A 21,449-nucleotide genomic window follows, 5' to 3' on the forward strand; every position below is an offset into this window, starting at 1 on the left:
CGAACACATGAGTTACATACTCTATTAGTCTGTTCTCACGCAGCTATGAAGAAATACCCGAGACTGGGTAATTTACAAAGGAAAGAGGTTTACTTGACTCACAGTTCCACATGACTGGGGAGGCCTCAGGATACTTATAAGCATCCAGAAGGGGAATCAAACACATCCTTCTTCACATGGCCACAGCAAGAAGTGCAGAGCAAAGGGGCAGGAAGCCCCTTATGAAAAAAAAATCAGATCTTCTGAGCACTCAGCATCAGGAGAACAGCATGGAGGTAACCACCACCATGATTCAATTACCTCCCATTGGTTTCCTCCTACAACATGTGGGGATTATGGGAACCACAATTTAAGAAGAGATTTGGGTGGGGACACAGCCAAACCATATCACATACCATGAGTGAGTTACATGTATATTGTGTGAGTTTCCCAAAGTCATCAAGCTAATTAACAAAGGAGCCAGGGTTTGAAACATTGCAATCTGGTTTAATAGTTCATTTTCCCGCTTCTCATATTTTATTAATTACCTAAAATGACACCATATAAGGGCCTCAATAACTGAGTGTGATACATTCTATCATTGAACATTATCTAGTGTCTTTTCTTCTTGAATACTGAAGTTCTTCATCTATTCTGTAAAATTCGCATTTCTAATTTTCTTTAACTTTGTCCAACCATTTCTGTTTCTTTAAGCTTTATTGAACATCTTGGGAAAAATATTTAAATATTTTATTAAAGAGTTCCAATACTTTTTGTTTGTTTGTTTCAATTACCAAAGGTGATTTTTAAAAAATTATTGTTATACTTTAAGTTCTTGGGTACATGTGCAGAACGTGCAGTTTTGTTACGCAAGTATACACGTGCCATGGTGGTGTGCTGCACCCATCAACCCGTCATCTACATTAGGTATTTCTCCTAATGCTATCTCTATCCTAGCCCTCCCACCCCCTGACAGACCCTGGTGTGTGATGTTCCCCTCCCTGTGTCCATGTGTTCTCATTGTTCAACTCTCACTTATGAGTGAAGACATGCAGTGTTTGGTTTTCTGTCCTATTCTGGAAGTAGTAAGTATGGAAGACAGATAAAAACAAGGCATTCTTGGTTGATTTTTTTTTGTTCATGGTTGGTATGTTTTTTGCAAAACATTTTAATCAGACACTGGAGAAAAATAAAAAATAAGATGTTGAAAATCTCTCTTTAGAAAAAATGTAGAAAAATATCACCTATTCATCTTTATTTTTTAGTTTGTCTAAACATTAAAATTTTCCAATTCTCTCTTACTGGAGATAAACTTTTGACAGCAATGACATTGTAAAGTTTGAAATAGTTTTATGTTTGCAGTCTCATTTAAAGTCATATGTGATTGACAAATATACATGCATATATTCATATATATTATTTTAGTGCTGCCACAAACTTAAATATCATGGTGTAAATAGTAGCAAAATAATTACTTAGTAAGCACTTCATCTTTTTCAGAGCTAAATTTAAAGTATATAACTCTCTGTGGAATACAACTCAATTATGCATTGGTTTTACATGTATTCCATTAACTGCTCTATTTTTTTCTGTCAAGTTATTAAGTTTCTTTTTCAGAGTAACTTCAGGCTAGAAATACACTTTTGTCTATTGCCTTTAGTAGATAATTTATATTCTTGTGATTTGTTACATTTGCATATTGTACATTTATAGCTACACTTACACACTAAAAAAAAGATTAGGTTGCTGGAGAAGTTAACAAGCTTATGAAACTAGTACATTGATTAAGAAATTTATTCCCTTAATCAATAATTATTTATTAATTTTTCTACCGTGTGCTGAGTACTCCATTAGCCCTAGGAATATACTAAGAAATTAGTACCAAATCGTCTCTGAAGTCATGAAGCTTATGGTCATTTTCCTATTTTATAAAAAGCACAGGAGTAATACAGAACTCCTTTACAATTTTTGTTTTTTCTTCCTAAAATAATGTTCTAATTTTTAAATCTTAGAGGTCTATGTTAATACTGGCTTGCTAGAAGAATATCTATTCTTTCAAAAAGAAAACTGAGTAACTGAAATTGACATTTACTATTGAAATATTGCTGGAAATTGATAGCAAAAATTTTTCTTCAAGAACTCAATATTTTAACAAAATGGGGTATGTAGGCTTTTATATCTTATGGGAAGAAGCTAAAGGAAGCTCATGTGACAGCTGTGCTTTTTAAAAATTTTGTGAATACTTGCTCTATATATTTTGAAGTGATGTAATTGGATAAATACGTTTTAAATTGTTATCTTTTTCTGAGGAATAATCATTTTATCATTATGCAACCTCCCTCTTTGTCTCTAACAGTATATATATATATTTTTAAATTCTATTTTTATTTTTTGGACATTAATACGAACACATTTTTTAATAACATTTTATTTTAGATTCAGGGATACATGTGCTCGTTTATTTTGTGGGTATTACTTACGCAATGGTGGGGGTTGGGCTTCTAGTGTACCCATCACTCAAATATTAGACGTTATATCCAGTGGGTAATTTTTCAACCCTCCCTCCTAGCCCTTTCCTCTTTGGAGTCTCCAGAGCCTATTTTCCCCACTTTTATGTCCATGTGTAACTCATAAAACTCTCACTTCTTATAGCTTCTTATTGTAAGAACATACACTATTTCATTTTCTGCTTCTTTTAGTTCACCTAGGATGATGGCCTCCAGCTCCATCCATGTTGCTGCAAAGGACAAGATGTCATTCTTTTGTATGGCTATATAGTATTCCATGGTGTATATATACCACATTTTCTTTATCCAATCAACTGTTGGTAGACACTTAGGCTGGTTTCATGACTTTGCTATTGTAAAGAGTGCTGCAATAAACATGAGTGGAGGTGTCTTTTTGATATAATGATTTATTTTCCTTTGGATTGATAATTAGTAGTGGCATTGAATCTACATATTGCTTTGAGTAGTGTGACAATTTTAACAGTATTGATTCTTCTAATCCACAAGTATGGGATGTTTCTACATTTATTTGTGTCATCTACCATTGTTTTCATCAGTGTTTTGTAGTTTTCCTTGTAGAAATATTTCACCTCCTTGTTTAAATGTATTCCTAGGTGTTTTATTTTTGTATGTGTGGCTATTTTAAATGGGATTGAGTTCTTAATTTGGTTCTCAGCTTGAATGTTATTGGTACATAGAATTGCTACTAGTTTTCAGACATTGATTTTGTATTAGACTTTACTTAAGTTGCTAATCTGGTCTAGGAGTCTTATAGAGCAATCTTTAGGATGTCCTAGGTATATGATCACATTGTCAGTGAACAGAGATAATTTGACTTCCTATTTTTTCAATTTAGATGGCTTTTACTTCTTTCTCTTGTCTGATAGGTCTGGCTAGGACTTCCAATCAGAAGAAAAGTGGAGAGAGTGGGTATCCTTGTCTTATTCCAGTGTGTAGGGGAAATGCTTTCATCTTTTACCCACTTTGTATGATGTTGGCTGTGGGTTTGTCATACATGGCTGTTATTATTTTGAGGTATGTTCCATTTGCCTAGTTTGTTAAGAATTTTTTCATAGAGAGATGTTAGATTTTGTTGAATTCTTTTTCTGCATCTGTTGAGATGATCATATGGTTTTTGTTCTAAAATCAGTTATATGGTGGTCCATGTTTATTCATTTGCATATGCTGAATCATCTTTAATCCCTAAAATATAGCCCACTTGATCATGGTGAATTCTTTTTTGATATGTTGTTGGATTCAATTTGCTAGCATTTATTGAGAATTTTTGCATTTATGTTCATAAGGAATATTGGCCTATAGTTTTGTTTTTGTTTTTGTTTTTTATTGTATGCTAGCCTGATATTGGTATCAAGATGATATTAGATTCATAGAATAAGTTAGGAAGGGATCCCTCCTCCTCAATTTTTTTGAATAATTTCAATAAGATTGATATCAGCTGTTCTTTGTATGTCTAGTAAAATTTGGCTGTGAATCTGTCTTTTCTTGGGCTTTTTGTTGTTATTGTTGTTGGGAGACTTTTTAACTGTTAATTCAATTTCATTGCTTCTTGTTGGTCTGTTCAGGGTTCTTTTTTCTTCCTGGTTCAGACTTGGAAGATTGCATGTTTCTAAGAATTGATCCATTTCTCCTAGGCGTTTTTGTTTGTGTGTAAAGAGGTGTTCATAGTAGTCTCTGATAATCATTTGAATTTTTTCTCGTATTAGTTGTAATGTTACCTTTATCATTTCTGATGGTACTTATTTGAATCTTCTCTATTTTGTTCCTAGTTAGCCTAGCTCACAGTCTTTCAAATTTGTTCATCCTTCTGAAGAAAAAGTTTTTGTTTCATTAATCCTTTGTAGCATATTTTTTTTGGTCTCAATCTCATTTAGTTCTGCTCTGATCTTTTTACAGTTCTTTTCTTCTAAAAACTTTAAGTTCAGTTTGTTCTTGTTTTTCTAGTTCTTTGAGGTACAACACTAGGTTGTTAATTTGAGATCTTTCTATCTTTTTGTTGTAAGCATTTAATGCTATAAACTTTCCTATTAGCATTGTTTTGGCAGTTTTCCAGAGGTTTGGGTATATTGTATGTCTATTTTCATTCTTTTAAATAACTTTTTCATTTCTGCCTTTATTTTATTGTTTATCCAAAAGTCGTTCAGAAACAGTCGTTTCGTTTCCATGTACTTTTATAGTTTTGAAAGTTCCTCTTGGTATTGATTTCCAATTTTATTTCACTGTGGTCCAAGAAGATACTCAGGAGGATTTCAATTTTTTTTTTTAATTATTGAGACTTGCCTGCAGCACAGCAACATGGCACAAGTATACATATGTAACAAACCTGCACGTTATGCACATGTACCCTAGAACTTAAAGTATAATAATAAAAAAAAAAGAAAATGTTCCACACACAGATGAGAAGACTGTACATTGTGTAGTTGTTAGGTAGAATATTTTATAGTCGTCTATTAGGTCCATTTGCTCTATAGTCTAGTTTAGTCTGTTTATAGACAATATAGTCTAGTTTGCTTGTTGCTTTTCTGCTTTGATGATGTTTAGTGATGTCAGTAGGGTCCTGATGTCCCCCACTATTATTGTATTGCTATCAGTCTGTTTCCTTAGGTCTAGTAGAATTTATTGTATGAATTTAGGTGTTCCAGTGTTGCATGCATGTATTTTTGGTATAGTTATATCTTCTTGTTGTGTTGAACCCCTTATCATTACATAATGCTATTCTTTATCTTTTTTCTTTAGCTTCTGCTTGTTTAAACTCTTATCTAATATGAGAATGGCTACTTTTATTTTATTTTCCATTTGTGTGATATATCTTTTTCTGTCCTTTTATTTTGAGTCTGAATGTGTCTTTGGTCAGTAGGTGGGTCTCTTGTAGACAGAATATGTTTGGATCTATTTTTTTATTCAATTTGCCACTCTTTCAAGTGGGATATTTAGGTCATTTAGGTTCAAGATTAATATTGATATGTGAGATTTTGTTTTCTACATAGTGTTGTTAGCTAGTCATTTTGGAGTTTTGATTGCATAGTTGCTTTATAGGGTCTGTGAGTGAGGAGCAGTAGGGGCAGTGGTCACACAGTATGTAGTCTGCCTGTTCTTCAGTACCGTGGCTGTGGCATCTATTCTAGTGATGTTCAAAAGTACTTTGTCTTCCTTCTTGGCAGGACAGTGGCAGCTGGTGCTGGGATATTCAGGGATCAAAGGCCCATGGGGTTTCATGTGGGCTTGAGTGGTGCCTGTACACAGACTCCAGGCAGTTCTCTCTGGAAGCCTGAGGAGGCCGGCGGGGGGGTGGTCTCTCATGGTCAACATTGCAAAATTCTTTGACAGAAGAATGAATCCCCAATGAATTCTCTCTTCTGCACCCTTTCTCTGCATTATGCAGTTCCCCGAGGCATTGCAGCTGTCTGGATGGGCAGCTGCTTCACTGGGTTGTGTCTTTGTTGCTTCACTCCCCTTTGCTCTCCAAGGGTCTCATTTCTTCCCTGCTGAATCCCAATATGATCTCTTAGACAATCTACTTGCCAGGTTACTATTTACTTGCTGCTTTGTTTCCTCTCCTTGAGAGAGATGCACATTAGCTGCTTCTAGTCAGCCATCTTAAACTGGAACCCAACACATTTTCTTATGTTTAACATTTGCCTACTACATATTTTTCAATATTTTATTTCTAACCTGATTGTGCCCTTATATTTAAATTGGGTCTATTGTAAACCATTTTTTTCATTTTGTTTTTATCTGCTCAACCTCTATCTTTTGACTGGACTATTAGGTCTGCTTATATTTAATGTAATCCATGATATAGTTGGATATAAGTGTACTATTTTACATTTATTTACCATTTGATATTTATTTCCTTGTTCCTAATTAACTGAGTTAATTTGAATCCATTTTTATTTTTGTCTTTCAATTGTTCTCCACTATTGGATTAAATACACCTCTTTTGTATTATTATTATTATTGCTACTTTAAGAGTTAAAATATACATAGTTAAATTATCAGAGTCTACTTCAAATTAGTATTATACTACTTCACATAAAATAAAATAAGTTTAGGTATAATTTAATTGATCCTCATCACCTGTACTATCATTATTTATATTTTACTACTATTATGTTATAAAGCCAACTATGCATATTATATTTTATTTAAATAGTCAATAATTTTCTAATAATTTCTGAGACTTTACAAAATATTTACTCATATATTCATCATTTTGCGTAATCCTTGTTCCTTTATGGAGATTTAGGCTTTTATCTGTGATTATTCCACTTTAGCCAGAAGAAATGTTCTACTCCTTGTAGTGAACATCTACTGGTGACAAAAATCTCAGAATAAAATATCATTATTCTGCCTCTAGTTTTAGGGACATACTTTAAGTGGATCTAGAATTTCCATTTGACAGGGATTTTTCCTTTCCTACATTTTGAAAATGTAATTCCATCATGTTCTCTATTGTATTTTTTGGAAGAGAAGGAAGTCATCTTCATTGTTGTATACTAAATATAATAGACATTAATTTCCTTCCTACTGCTTTTATAATTTTTTCTCTTCCCTTTGGTTTTAGCAGTTTGACTATAAATGCCTATGTATGAATGTCTTGGATATTCTGAACCTTTGGAACATATGTTTTTTTTTTAATCAATTTGGAAAAAAAATAGCCATTTATATTATGTTAATTTCTGTACCTTACTCTTCCATCCTTTTCTAAAATTCTAATGATACATTTAATATATGGTAGATTGTCTGATTTTATCCCACAGGACGTAGACTTTCTGTTAGTTTTAATTGTCTTTTTCTCTACATGTCTTAATTTTTGTAATTTTAAATATGAAATTTTCTCTTTGTCTTGTCTTCTTTTAAGCAGTATCAATGAATTTTTATTTAAGATATTGATGTTTTTAGCTATAAAAGTTTTAGTTTCTTCTCCAATTTTGCTATTTTCTTGCCAAAATTTTCTATGTTTTCATTCATTTTGTTCATTTTTTGTCTGCAAATTTTTAAAATGTATTCATAAGACATATTTAATACCCTTGTCTACAGATATCACCATACAGATTAATTGTGGTAAATGCTTGTATTGACTGTTCCTTCCCTTGATTATATATTTTGTTTTTGTTTTTTCTCATATTTCATTTTGTTTTGTTTTAAATATATGCAGGAAATTCTTATAAAGTATGTTATAAAAGATTCCGTTTGTGTTATCTTCGTTTAAAGAGTATAGAGCTTTACTCTGGTAGGAACTTACTTCTGGGGGATTCTTTTATTTTTATTTTTTATAATTTGGGGCCTTGGTCAGAGGGAGTTATTTTGTTTTTTTTCCTTAGTTCCTGGGCACAGATGTAGCCTTTCTAAGATTTTGACTGAATTCCTGGGTTGTTCACCAATAGAAATCTTTCCAAACATATCTCTGAAGTTGTGAAATCTATGCCTAACTCGCAGCCCCAAGCAACTGTTTTTCACAAGGCTTATGGAATTGCACTCTGTGCTCGGGCTGTTTATTATTCACCAAAGACTCTGATATCCTGTCCTGCAAATTCCAACTGCCTTGATAAAGCTAAACTCCAATCTCAATTTACTCAACCAAGACTCTATTTTCTGATTAACAAGATACCTCTTTCTATTGAAATAGACTTGGTCATGATGATGGTATGGAAATTGGCCTCAGGCAGAAAGCTACATAAATGTGATACTCAGCTCACATGCTTTCCTGCTTACAGATATCACAGCCCTGTGCTCTCCATTGCCCAATGAATGCTTCCTATATTTTATCTAGTTTTATAGTTGTTTGCAGCGAGAGAGCAATTCCAATAGCAGCTGCTCTGTCATGGCAAGAAGCTAAAAGTCTCTATTTAAATTTTAATTTCTCAGTGGAATTGGGTTATATCATTATTCCTGTTCAGTGGTTATCAAAGTATCAATTCTAACTGAAAATCAGTCTCAGAAATACATATTTGCATATTACCAGTTATTCAACTAAGTTCTAGAACCAACAGAAAAAGATAGAAGCTATCTGTGACTTGTTGATATTTGTTAGGAAAGATACCCTAACATTATTCAAACACTGTATGCCTTTTATCACCCACCACTAGAAAAAGTGCTTACTGTTTTTAAGGCACTGGCTTTAGTCTATTGATAAAACATAAAATACTATTAAAATAGTAAAAACTAAAAATGTATTGTGTAAATAAGATATAAACAACTGAAAATCACTCAACTAATTATACAAGACAACTATGAAGATGATGATAAAGACCAGTGATAAATGTACAAAAAAATTACGGAAAAAGTGCTGTGAAGAAAACGCTTACTATGCAGCCATCAAAAAGGATGAGTTTGTGTCCTTTGTAGGGACATGGATGCAGCTGGAAACCATCATTCTTAGCAAACTATCACAAGAACAGAAAACCAAACACCGCATGTTCTCACTCATAGGTGGGAACTGAACAATGAGATCACTTGGACTCAGGAAGGGGAACATCACACACCAGGGCCTATCACGAGAAGGGGGGAGGTGGGAGGGATTGCATTGGGAGTTATACCTGATGTAAATGACGAGTTGATGGGTGCAGCACACCAACATGGCACAAGTATACATATGTCACAAACCTGCACGTTATGCACATGTACCCTACAACTTAAAGTATAATAATAATAAATAAATTTAAAAAAATTTAAAAAAAAGAGTAGAGAATATTTGTATTATATCATAAACAAACAACAACGAAAATAAATTCTCAGTATGTCAAACAGGTGTGATTATTTGAGGTAAATACAGAAATAGAAAAGTCGATGATGTGATATTTCCACAGTGGATAGAGCTTTTATCTTTTTACAAACTGGAACTTCAAATTATGTAAATCAGTGATTCTTAAATTTTACATCTAGTTTGCATATTTACTATAGAACTCTGATTCCGGTACAGTGTTACAATAATTGCCTTGAAATTAATATCGTGATCTCTCTAGTAATAAATACTATCCTTGAATAAGTGTTGTTTATTTAGCTAATTGATAATATTTTGACAAATATTTCTATTGAAATACTTCAAAATCTTCAATTATTTCTTTAAAGAGGTCATGTTATTTCTCGTTTCATACTTCACCTAGTTCTTCACCTAGTTTGAGAATAATATGGATGTAATATTTCACCTCCTTGGACATGTTAGTATGAAAAATTGAGATAATTGGATAATATGATATCTGAAGCCATTATCCATTTTGAAATATAAAAACTCTCACTGGTTACATTTTAATCATACTACTTGTCTTATATGTTGCAGTATGCATTGCAAATAATTCAGTGATTTATAATTTATTGAGTATCTACCATGTACTTCAATATGCTGGATAGAGAAAAATATAAAATATTTTCTTTTTCTAAAAGTTGACAAATTAGAAGAGACCAATAAGCAAACAGTCAGTGTGAACTACATATGATATGTTAAAATAGAGATACAAATAAATCACACTGAGAAAAAGATTCACACAGAATTTCCTTGGCAAGATTTTGAAAATCTAGAAAAGTAAATATTCTTGTTTCCAGGTCTAAAATTTTCTTAGGAAAGTGATTTGAATTTGGGAAGGGTGTGGCAAAAATTTGTGTCATGAATACACTTACAATTTGCTATTACATAATATTTTGAGGATTACTTTCCTACATGTATAACTTTTTTTTAAATGTCCCTTTTCTCTATTTTTTTTCTTGTTCTTTCACTATTTCTTTTCTTTTTCTTTGTTTTAGACCCCAAATTTTGGCAAAAGTGGTTGTTTTTGCTTTCAGTACTAGAAATCTTGCTAATATTTTTATGAAGATACTAAATGTATTCCAATGAATTTTTAACTGGGTAAATATCTTTAACATTTTTATATAGTTGTATATTTGTCTTACAATGGCACAATATAGGAAAAAATTAAATTCTGTGTTTTGGAAACACTTTTTCTCAAGTGTATAAACAGATGAGAAATCACCATAGGACCCAATTAAATACTGCAATTTGTCATTAAGACAAAATGCCTTCAGGCTTCACTGTTGCAACAAGGAGTTTAACAAATTTACAACTTAACAAATATTTGTATAAGCAAAATCCTGGCAGTATTTTTAGTAGAATTGCTTAAAATAACTAATAAAATCATTTTCATATCTGGAGGGTAAAACATAGAAAATGAATAGATTTACTATTTTTTGAAAGTTAAACTTTGGTTACTTTTTAATTATTATTTATTATTTGGTAAATAATAAATTATGAAAATCTAAAATATAATAACCTTGACATAATTTAGAAAAACTTTTTGATTACAATAGAAATATAATTTTCCATAATTTCTGTGGGTTTACTATCAGATATAAATAGATTGATTTAAAGAAGTCAAAAATGTGATATTTGCACACATTAATTTCTAATTGACATACTTATATTTAGATTTTTATTTTAACAAAAATAAAGTGAACAAACTCCTGGGAATTGCTCTTCAACTTTGTTGAATACATAAGTCAAATTCTTAGAAGAGAGGCAGACATATCAGGCTTCACACTGCTTGGGGCTTGCAGCATCTTTTGATATCAATATAGAAATACAAAAGCCTTTAAAATTTTTGGTATTCAACAATGAAAAGCCTGAGTTCTCCAGGAAAAAAAAAAAAAAATCTGTCCCAGAGCAGTCGAAGAGGCCAGATGAGGGAACCTGTTCAGAGAGTCATTTTCCATTGAGGGAAATTTTGATGAAATGGAGGGAGGAGATGAGAAGCATCTGGAGGATAAATTCTCTCTTAGAACTCCCCCTGGGTGAATTGTTTGGAGATGCAGGAATTTCATACAGCTTTTCTGATGATGTCTAGCAAGACCAAAAAATCAGATGTGCTTCTTAAGAAGCACATAACTAAAATGGAAGCAAAAGTGGAGTGGTTGTTAAATCAATTCTCTCATGACAATTTAGGCAACTTCCTCTATTTTCTATTTTCTTACATCCATATGATCTGCTTTCTCTCGCGGCTCTCATTTTAGAAACACCTCTTGGCAGTGTGCAATGACATTTTTGCTTGTTTTGAAACAACCAAAAACTCAGGTTGCTTAACTCCCTATTTCATCTAGTTCCTTAAATTATTCAGTATGTAGAACTTGGCAAAGGAAAAATGAGAAAATGGTCCTGCTTAGTAGAAATCTGTTGATTTCTATTCATTGAAATCCATTAGTCTTTGAAGTTAACTCTTCTTTAATGTGTCTTTATGTTAGAGTAAGTATGATGATTCCATTTATGGATAGATACACATTATTCTGTTTCCAGAAATATTTTAGAAAAATAATGTACACTTCAATCTAAATTGGCAACCAATACTCCATGGTATTCTGTTGTCCATTTTCAGAGACCTTGTAATATTTGAGATTTGTTTTCTACTAAATTTAATTTCTTACTAATGTAGACCTTGTGTGTTAGACTCCTATCTGACTTCATATATGAATTTGAAGCATTCATTATCACCATGACAGAATCAACCTTGTCAACAAATTATTCCAAAAGAACAAATATTTATTCATATTAATCACCGTCTCAAAAACTTTTAATAGTTTCAATCAGAGAAAAATTTCCTATAAACCAAAGTAGACTCAGTGGTCCAAGACCCCCTAACTTCAGGTTTCAACTAATCTTCCAAGACTTGCTTCATCAAACTCCATTAGACAAACAGTCTGGTCATACAGCTTTTTCAAAAAGTAACATTTTAGTTTAATTAATTCCCATTCATGAATTTTTTGTTGCTTGCGTTTTAAGGTCTTGGTCATGATTTTTTTTTTAAATTATTATTATTGTTTTGCTTAGGCAAATGTCCCAAAGAGTTTTTCTAGGTTTTCTTCTGATATTTTAGTAGTTTTAGGTCTTGCATGTGTTTAATCCATCTTGAGTGAATTTTTATATGGTAAGAAATAGGGGTTCAGTCGGATTTTTCTGCATATAGCAAGCAATCCAATTTTTCCCAACACCATTTATTGTAAAGGGTGTCCTTTCCCCAGTGTATGAGTTTGTCAACTTTGTCAGAGATCAGTTGGCTTCTGTACAGCAAAAGAAATAATCAACCGTGAACAGACACCCTGCAGAATGGGAGAAAATATTTGCAAAGTATGCATCCTACATGGACTAATATTTAGAATTTACAAGGAATTCACAAAATGTAATAAATAAATAAATAATTCCATTAAAAATAGTCAAAGGACAGGAATAGACATTTTTCAGCAGAAGACGTACAAATGACCAAGAGACATATGAAAAAATTACTTAGTGTAACAAATCATCAGACAAATGCAAATTAAAAGCACAATGAGATACCATATTACACCAGTCAAAACAGTTACCACTAAAAAGACAAAAAATAACATATGTTGATGAGGATGCACAGAAACCGGAACATTTATACACTCTTAGTGGGACTGTAAACTAGTACCATCTCTATGGAAAATAATATGGAGGATTCTCAGAGAACTAAAACTAGAACTACCATTTGATCCAACAATCCCATTACTGAGTATCTACGCAAAGGAAAATAAATCATGATCGCAAAAGGATACCCACACTTGTATGTTTATGGCAGCACTATTCACAAAAGAAAAGGTATGGAATCAACCTAACTGTCCATCAGCAGAAGATTGGATGAAGAAAATGTAGTATACATGTACTACGGAATACGATTCAGATATTAAAAAATGAAATCATGTCTTTTGCAGCAACATGGATGGGACTGGAGGTAATTATTTTATGTGAAACAATTCAGAAATAGAAAGGCAAATACCACATGCTCTCACTTATAAATTGGAGCCAAATAATGTGTACACATAGACATAGAATGTGAAATGATAGATAATTGAAACTTGGAAGGGCAGCTAGGATGAGAGAGGATGAGTGATGAGAAATTACCTAATGGGTACAATGTACAGTACCTGAGTGATGTATACACTAAAAGCCATAACTTCACCACTATGCAGTATATTCATGTAACAAAATTACACTTGCACCCCTTAAATTTATACAAATGAAAAACAAGAAACCCTAAACATTTTACATAAACATTTTGTGACATTTTAAATTCAGTGAATTGAAGCTCTCCCATCTTTATTATAATATACCTCGTTCTTTAAAATTTTACTAAAACCAAAAATAGTGTTAACTTTCCTTTTTAATTCTACCCATGCCAAAATATTTTAAAACTATTTAAACATGAAGGAATATTTACAGTATTTTTTCATAATTATAAGTAACTGTTAAATAAATTATTTACCAGCCCTGAACCAGAGCCAATAGAAAATGAGATTGTGGAAGAAACTTAAATGACGAGAAAAGATAGACAAAATATATTGAGAGTAAAAAGGAGCAGGTTATCAATAAGTATATACTGTATAATTCTATACTTGCATAAAATAAATTCACAAAGGTTATCATCTGCAATTTATATTTTTTCATGTAACGAGAAAAATTGTTAATGGAAACCTCCCTAAGAGAGAATCATTTTATGTCATACTAAGAGAGAAACATTATAATAATTATTAGTTTTTTGGGAGGAGTAGAGGGATGCTGGTGGTCCATGCCTGTCTCTAAGCAATTCATTCATTAATCCGCTCTTTGCCTGGTTCTGAATGAAAGGCAGAGAATATGGTGATGCACTATGCAGATATACGTCGGCCTGTTCATAAAAACAGAGCAATTAATACTTATATTTTTTCCTAAGAATAACTTTAATTTTTTATTTTTAGAATTAGCATATAATAAAAAGATATATTTAATATCTTCAAATTAAATGGACAGGCATGAAAATATCAACTGTTCTATCCTTCACTTTCTATGCTAGACTCAATGAAAAATGTTAGATGAAAAATAAACGGTCAGAAATATTTCCGTGTCAATTTTTTTGGCAAAAATATTAAGTCATTTTGCATGAATACTTACTGGAAATATACATAATTCTGTGGGAAAAAAATGATGATTTTTGTGTTTGTGGTTCATACTTCAAGAACATAAACTAGTTATTCAATTAAGCTTGCCTACTCAAATAATATAAGCATGTTTACTAGACATTTTTTAATAAGTAAAAGTATTCGATGTCTTTATTATGTGATCCAGATATGAAGATCAAATCCACACTCAACAACACACAGTTTGAGCTCAGAGTCTTTATTGTAATTGGAAAATACATGGCCTGCTTGCCAAAAACTAAGGAGTCTCTGACTATGTGATGTAATTTAATGAATGTTTAATCCCAGGTTTTACTACTGAAAAGCATCAAATCCCTTCGTTAGTATAAATTTATTGTGAGCTGCAGTCTCAGTTTTCTTATTTTTATTTTCCCAGTTCTTGCACAGTACTTGTCATGTAGCACTTAGACTATACTGATTTGTTGATAGACTTCTCCTTAAGTGTTTTTAATGTGCATATGCATTTCAACTAGATTTAGTCATTATTGGCTAGATGATCAATATTTGCACACTAATACACCCTCCCTAGTCAAGGGTACCAAAAAAAAAAAAAAAGGGTAGCTAATTGTTTACGAAAATTTGAAGATACAGAGAAAGGAAATTTCTAGGAGGTTGTATGTTGGCAGGTGGGCAGTAAAACTAAGCAAAGCAGAAAGGACTGAGAACAAAATGAGCAGCTTTGATGCAGTAGGAAGATACTGAGTTTCTGGATTGAAGATGGGGAGTAAAATGAAAATTAGAATTGTGTTATGGAGTAATTGTGTCTGCCCAAAATTCATGTGTTAAATCTCAATCCCCCAATATGACCCTATGTAAATATAGGGCTTTTACAGAAGTAATATAAGTTAAATGAAGTCATAAGCTAGGGCCCTGATCCTATAGGGTGAGTGTCCTTATAAGAAAAGATAACAGAAAGTGTGGCTTGCTCTCTCTGCCATGTGAGGACACAGCAAGAAGGCAGCCATCTGTAACTCTGAAAGCAGACTCTCACTAGAATTCAACTATGCTGTCATCTTGGTCTCAAATTTCCAGCCTACAGAACTGTGAGAAAATAAATTTCTGTTGTTTAAGTCACCCTGTTATGGCATCTTGTATGGCAGACTCAGCTAAAACAAAGTGTGAAACAAAGTAAAAGTGATATAAAGTTAAATATACCAGATTAAAAACATATATTTGCCTCAAATTCCTTTCAATAAAATGGATGCGTTTTCAAAAAGAGAGAGAGAGAGAGAGAGAGAGAAAATGTTACAACTAGATGCAGGACAGCACAAGTGCTGGCTACACATGAAAGGTGACACCCCAGGGAACAATGACAGAAACCAACAAGACATTGAAAGAGCTGTGAGAATCCTGGAGGAGGCTGTTTTGAAAAGGTGTGTGTACAAGGGAGGAGAAATGTGAGGGGGGCAGAAAGCAGCCCTGCCTTGTGGTGAGAGAATAAAAATAGGAAAGAACTTGGATTTTTTTTCCTGCCTCCTCCCACTCTGCATAGGACCAATAACGCCAGCCTCCACACCAGCAGTGACACACATTTCTGGTGCAGGTTTTCTCTGGAGTAAAATCACAGTAACACAAAAACCATGGGTAGATGAGGACTTGAGAAAAACAGTTTTTTTTGTTTTGTTTTGTTTTTGTTTTTTCTTTGAGACAAAGTCTCATTCTGTTGGCTGGAGTGCAGTGGCCTGATCTTGGCTCACTGCAACACCCGCCTCCCGGGTTCAAGCAGTTCTCGTGCCTCAGCCTCCCGAGTAGCTAGGATTACAGGCACTCACCACCACGTCCAGCTAATTTTTGTATTTTTAGTAGACAGGGTTTCACCACGTTGGCCAGACTGGTCTCAAACTCCTGGCCTCAGGTGATTCACTCGCCTCGGCCTTCCAAAGTGCCAGGATTATAGGTGTGAGCCATAACGCTCGGCAGAGAAAATCAGGTTTTGAAGGTACAATGCGCCTTGGACAGGTGTTTCCCCACCTCTTCTCTATACTCCTCTAAGCCTGGAGAACAAGAGGACAAAGTTCTCCTTTTCACTTTTGTATCTCTTTTTGCTTAGTTAGGGATGGCTTCCTGAGCTGAGGAGCTAAGACAGGATTAACTATGGTTTTCTAGTGTTGTTGCTTTCTATGCTTCAGTGTACTCATTCCACATTTTATTATCCAGGGTACAATTAGGAAAGGAGAAAGCATGTTATGGCACCAGGAAATTATTATAGGAGTGATACCTTGAACTATTGTGGGAAGAGCTGGGGAAAGAAATTAAGGTGTCCAAGGAGGAACTAGAGAATCAATGAATGACTGGCCTGGTCACCCTGAGCAGCAAAACGCTGAAGTAGGACTACAAAAGAGGAAGTTGGCACAGGGATATATGGAAACTGTTGACTCCGAGGCTTCTCAGCCGTATGTGTAGTGACGGGCCCAGAGTTGTTGTTGCTCAGCAAGACTAGCATTTTGGAAGAAGATGTGAGCACAAAGCTGAGAAGATCTGAGAGGAAAGGCACACTGGAACCCTTGGTTGGTTACGTCATGGCTATCTCTCATTGCATCTCATTATAATGGCCTCCAGAGAGTGATAGTTGCTCTTTTGGTTCTGTAAATTCCTCTTTTGAATAATTCTAACCTAGAACCATAAGGAGCAGGGGGGCTGGGGAATGTCAATTTGACCTACACAAACTGATGAAGCAGAAACCATTCTGCTATATTTTGAGCTCATTGGAACTGACCCTGCTTAGTGCCTTGTATTGCCCTTTGTGTATTTTCTGACTGAGGAGTAGACAATCACATAACAAGTGTGGGGAAAAGTCTCATAACTCAAAATAGCTAGGCATTGTGGCATTATTTCAAATGAGAGACAACCAACTGTTTGACTGATTTGATCATAGGTAAAATTATTTCATTGAAGGAGTCAAAAGTTTCAAAACAAGCCTAATAATAATGCAGAAAAGGATAAGAAAGATAGAATAAAAAGCAAAGCATAAACATAAACAAAATATTAAACTAAAAAATACAATCATTGAATCGAAGAACATGTTTGTTGGAATAAAGTGTGGAAAGGATGTAACTGAAGGATAAATTTGTATATTAGGAGGTAAATGGAAATGAAACCATGTAAACAGCATGTTTGTTGCATCAGCACTGTAACATGTTCTAATATAATGGGGAGAGAAATGTGTGTCTCAGAAATCATATTTCTTTTTTTTAACTGTACATTGTTAAGGGATACAGAGTGAAATTTCATTATCTCTACACAATGTATGATGAGCAAATCAGGGTAATTAACATATCCATCACATCAAACATTTCTCATTTTTTTGTGTTTTAGCATTTGAAATATTCTCTTTTAGCTTTATTTAGTATTTATTTTCTTTGTGCCTGAATTATTTTGCTTAATATGATGTTATCCAGTTTCACCTATGTTGTTGCAAGTGACAGAATTTCATTCTTTTTAATGACTGAATAGTATTCCATTGTGTTTGTGTACCACATCTTCTAGCCATTCACCTGTTGATAGACATTTAGGTTAATTCTGTATCTTAACTATTGTGAATAGTGCTCCAATAAACTTTGGATAAATATCCAATAGTGGGACTGCTGGATCATGTGGTAGTTCTATTTTTAGTTTATGTAGAAACCTCCACACTGTTTTTCATAATGGCTGTACTAACAAACATTCCTATTTTTTTACATCCTTTTCAGCATCTGTTTTTGTGTTTTTTATGATAGCCATTATAATTGGGGTGAGATAATATTTCATAATGGTTTTAATTTGCATTTGCCTGATGATTAGTGCTGTTGAGAATTTTTTGTATATTTATTGGCCAGTTTTATGTCTTATTTTGAGGAATCTTTATTCAGATCCTTTTCCCATTGTAATGGTATTATTATTATTTGCTCTTGAGTTGTTATTAATCTTTTGTTGGATGAATAGCTTGCAAGTATTATCTCCTATTCTCCATGTTGTCTCTTAACTCTGTTGATTCTTTAGCTTTGCAAAAGCTTTTAGTGTAATATAGTCCTATTTGTCTGTTTTGTTTGTAGTCTGTGACTTTGGAGTAAGATTTCATATTTCATCTATCTCACCATTACCTGTGTTTTCACAAATTATTAGCAAATGTGATTTGTGAGTCTCATTTAGCAATCATGCAGTTTATATCTTATGATCCTTTAATTATTCTTTTATTTAAAAAATACACATATATAGGTAAACATATATGTAATATAAATAACACACAAATTTGTATCACATGTTTACATATACATATGTATTACTTTGATGAACCCTATGCAACTATCAACGACAGTCAGGTGCTTTACACATACAACTTGAAAGCCTTGAGATATTATTAGATGAGAAAAGCAAATTATAAACCCATATATTTAGTACATACCAAATTTTGAGAATAAGGTGTATATGGATCTACTTAGGCAGGTAAGTACTACTATATATTTCTGCACTAAAAAATTATGGAAGTGGAAATATTTTATTATAATGTCTAGTTATCCATGTGTCATGGGTTTTGGAGAAAGAAACTATTTTCATTTTAAATACCTTAATATTATTTGGATTTTTATATCTATTTTTATAGCTGAGAATATAGTTGATGTACAAACAACAAAGAAGAACAAAAAATATATAAACCTCTGGATTTAAGAATCATAAGAACTGGGTTCAAGCTTTAGGTCTGTGTCTTTCAGAAACAGGTGTGAATTTAGGTGAGTTGCTGCTTCTATTTGAATATTCATGATAATTTTTTTCCTTAAACTTTTTGTTGAGGGTTAACATATATTTGAAAGTGCCTTGCCCACTGCTGTGCAAATAACGTGTTAATATTTCAGAAATGCTCATTTCTTTAACAGATAAGGGGAGGAGGAGGAGGAATAATTCTTTTCTTTTGGGTATTTTTGCTTAAAGCCCTTGTGGGAGTCAGTAGCATTCCATGAAACAGATTTTAAGTAACAGCAAATTAGTACAGTGCTAAAGCTATAACTTTACTTGCCACCCACTATCAAATGTTATTTGTGGAATACCATTGTATAAAGATTAGCAAGGGAGAATACAGATGGGCAGAGCAATTGATTTTATATGCTTCCCAAAAATGAAAACTACAGGTGGATCTCAAGCTGGCCTAACTTCATCCAAGATTTATCTTGCTTTTGGGCAGATTTGACTTGGTAAGGTGCATTGCCTGACTTCGGAGACTATTCCCTATTTTTCCCTCTCTGTCAGCAGCCTATTTGCTGGCATGTCAATCATCAATTTTGTCATTGGAAGTGGTCCCTACCAGTGGGAATTAGGAAAGTAAATTCAACAGTGAAAATCAGCAAGTAAAACTCATCAATCAGTAGCTCTTAAAAAGAGAGATCACAATCATAGCAGCAAAAGCAGGGAGGTCATGTCCCTCAGGGCATTAGGAGTTTTATATAAAAATGTACTTGATGACTTTGCAATAAGGACATCCATTGTGCAAAGCCCAATGTGTGGCTCTCATTTTCAATTCAGATATTGTCAGTCTGAAGTCTTACAATATGATCACACTTACAACAGAAAGATATTCAAATCATGATGACTGATGAGGAACAAAACCAATTTATTACTAGATCTCTCTCTCCACACACTCTGAAGAATTCCTGGGGATGTTTACATTTGCTCATGAAACCATTTGCATTGCTGTGCTACAAAAGCAGAAACTCAGACATGAGCACTTGCAACCAGTGTTGTAAATGCTGCCCTCTGGAAGCCCACTGGTGAGGCTGTGTCCACAGGAGCTTTGGTACCATTAGTAATATGGAGGTCAGCTTTAATGTTGAACCAAAATGAAAAAAGTAGCTGTGATAGCAACTCCAGCAGTCTCCTTTTATTTGATACTTCTGCAAACAGCAATGCAGTTTTTGCTAATGCACCCAAGCCTGGGTGACTCTACTTCACCAAAGAGCTGATAAATCTTCAGTATTGAGCCCAGTTTGGGAAACTCCTGAGTACAGGCTTTAAGACCACAAAGAGGCCAAGTTGCAGCAAATGCATCTTAGAATTTACACACAGCCGTTTTCCCAAAGACAGAGCACTGGTGTATAGGGGAAGAGGAGATAACGGAGAAAAAGTGGACTGCATATTATGCCCGGGATCTATTAACGCTTCAGATCTCAGTAAATTTGCAATGATTTTCTTGCATTCAAAATGTCAGGAAGAATTTATCTTACTTCTTGCTAGTGGGTCTAAAACTCACATTCATGTTTTGAGGTGTATTCTCATAATAGTGAATAAGTCTCATGAGATCTGATGGTTTTAAAAAGAGCAGTTTCCCTGCACAAGCTCTCCTCTCTTGTCTGTCACAACGTGAGATGTACCTTTCACCTTCCACCATGACTGTGAGGCCCCCTCAGCTACATGGAACTGTAAGTCCAATAAACCTCTTTCTTTTGTAAATTGCCCAGTCCCAGCTATGCCTTTATCAGCAGCATGAAAATTGACTAATACAGTAAATTGGTACCAGTAGAGTGGAGTGCTGCTGAAAAGATACCTGAAAATGTGGAAGTGATTTTGGAACTGGGTAACAGGCAGAGGTTGGAACAGTTTGGAATGCTCAGAATAGGACAGGAAAATGTGGGAAAGTTTGGAACTTCCTAGAGACTTGTTGAATGGCTTTGTCCAAAATGCTGATAGTATATGGACAATAAAGTCCAGGCTGAGGTGATCTCAGATGGAGACAAGGAACTTGTTGAGAACTGGAGCAAAAGGTGACTCTGTTAATTTTTAGCAGAGACTGGTGGCATTTTGCCTCTGCCTAGAGATTTGTGGCACTTTGAAATTGAGAGAGATGATTTAGAATATCTGGCAGAGGAAATTTCTAAGCAGTAAAGCATTCAAGAGGTAACTTGGGTGCTGTTAAAGGCATTTGGCTTTAAAAGGGAAATAGGCATAAGAGTTTGGAAAATTAGCACCTGACAATGCAATAAAAAAGAAAATCCCATTTTCTGTGGAGAAATTAAAGCTGGCTGCAGG

Source organism: Macaca thibetana, chromosome 17, assembly GCF_024542745.1.
Source record: "Macaca thibetana thibetana isolate TM-01 chromosome 17, ASM2454274v1, whole genome shotgun sequence".
Lineage (NCBI taxonomy): Eukaryota > Metazoa > Chordata > Mammalia > Primates > Cercopithecidae > Macaca > Macaca thibetana.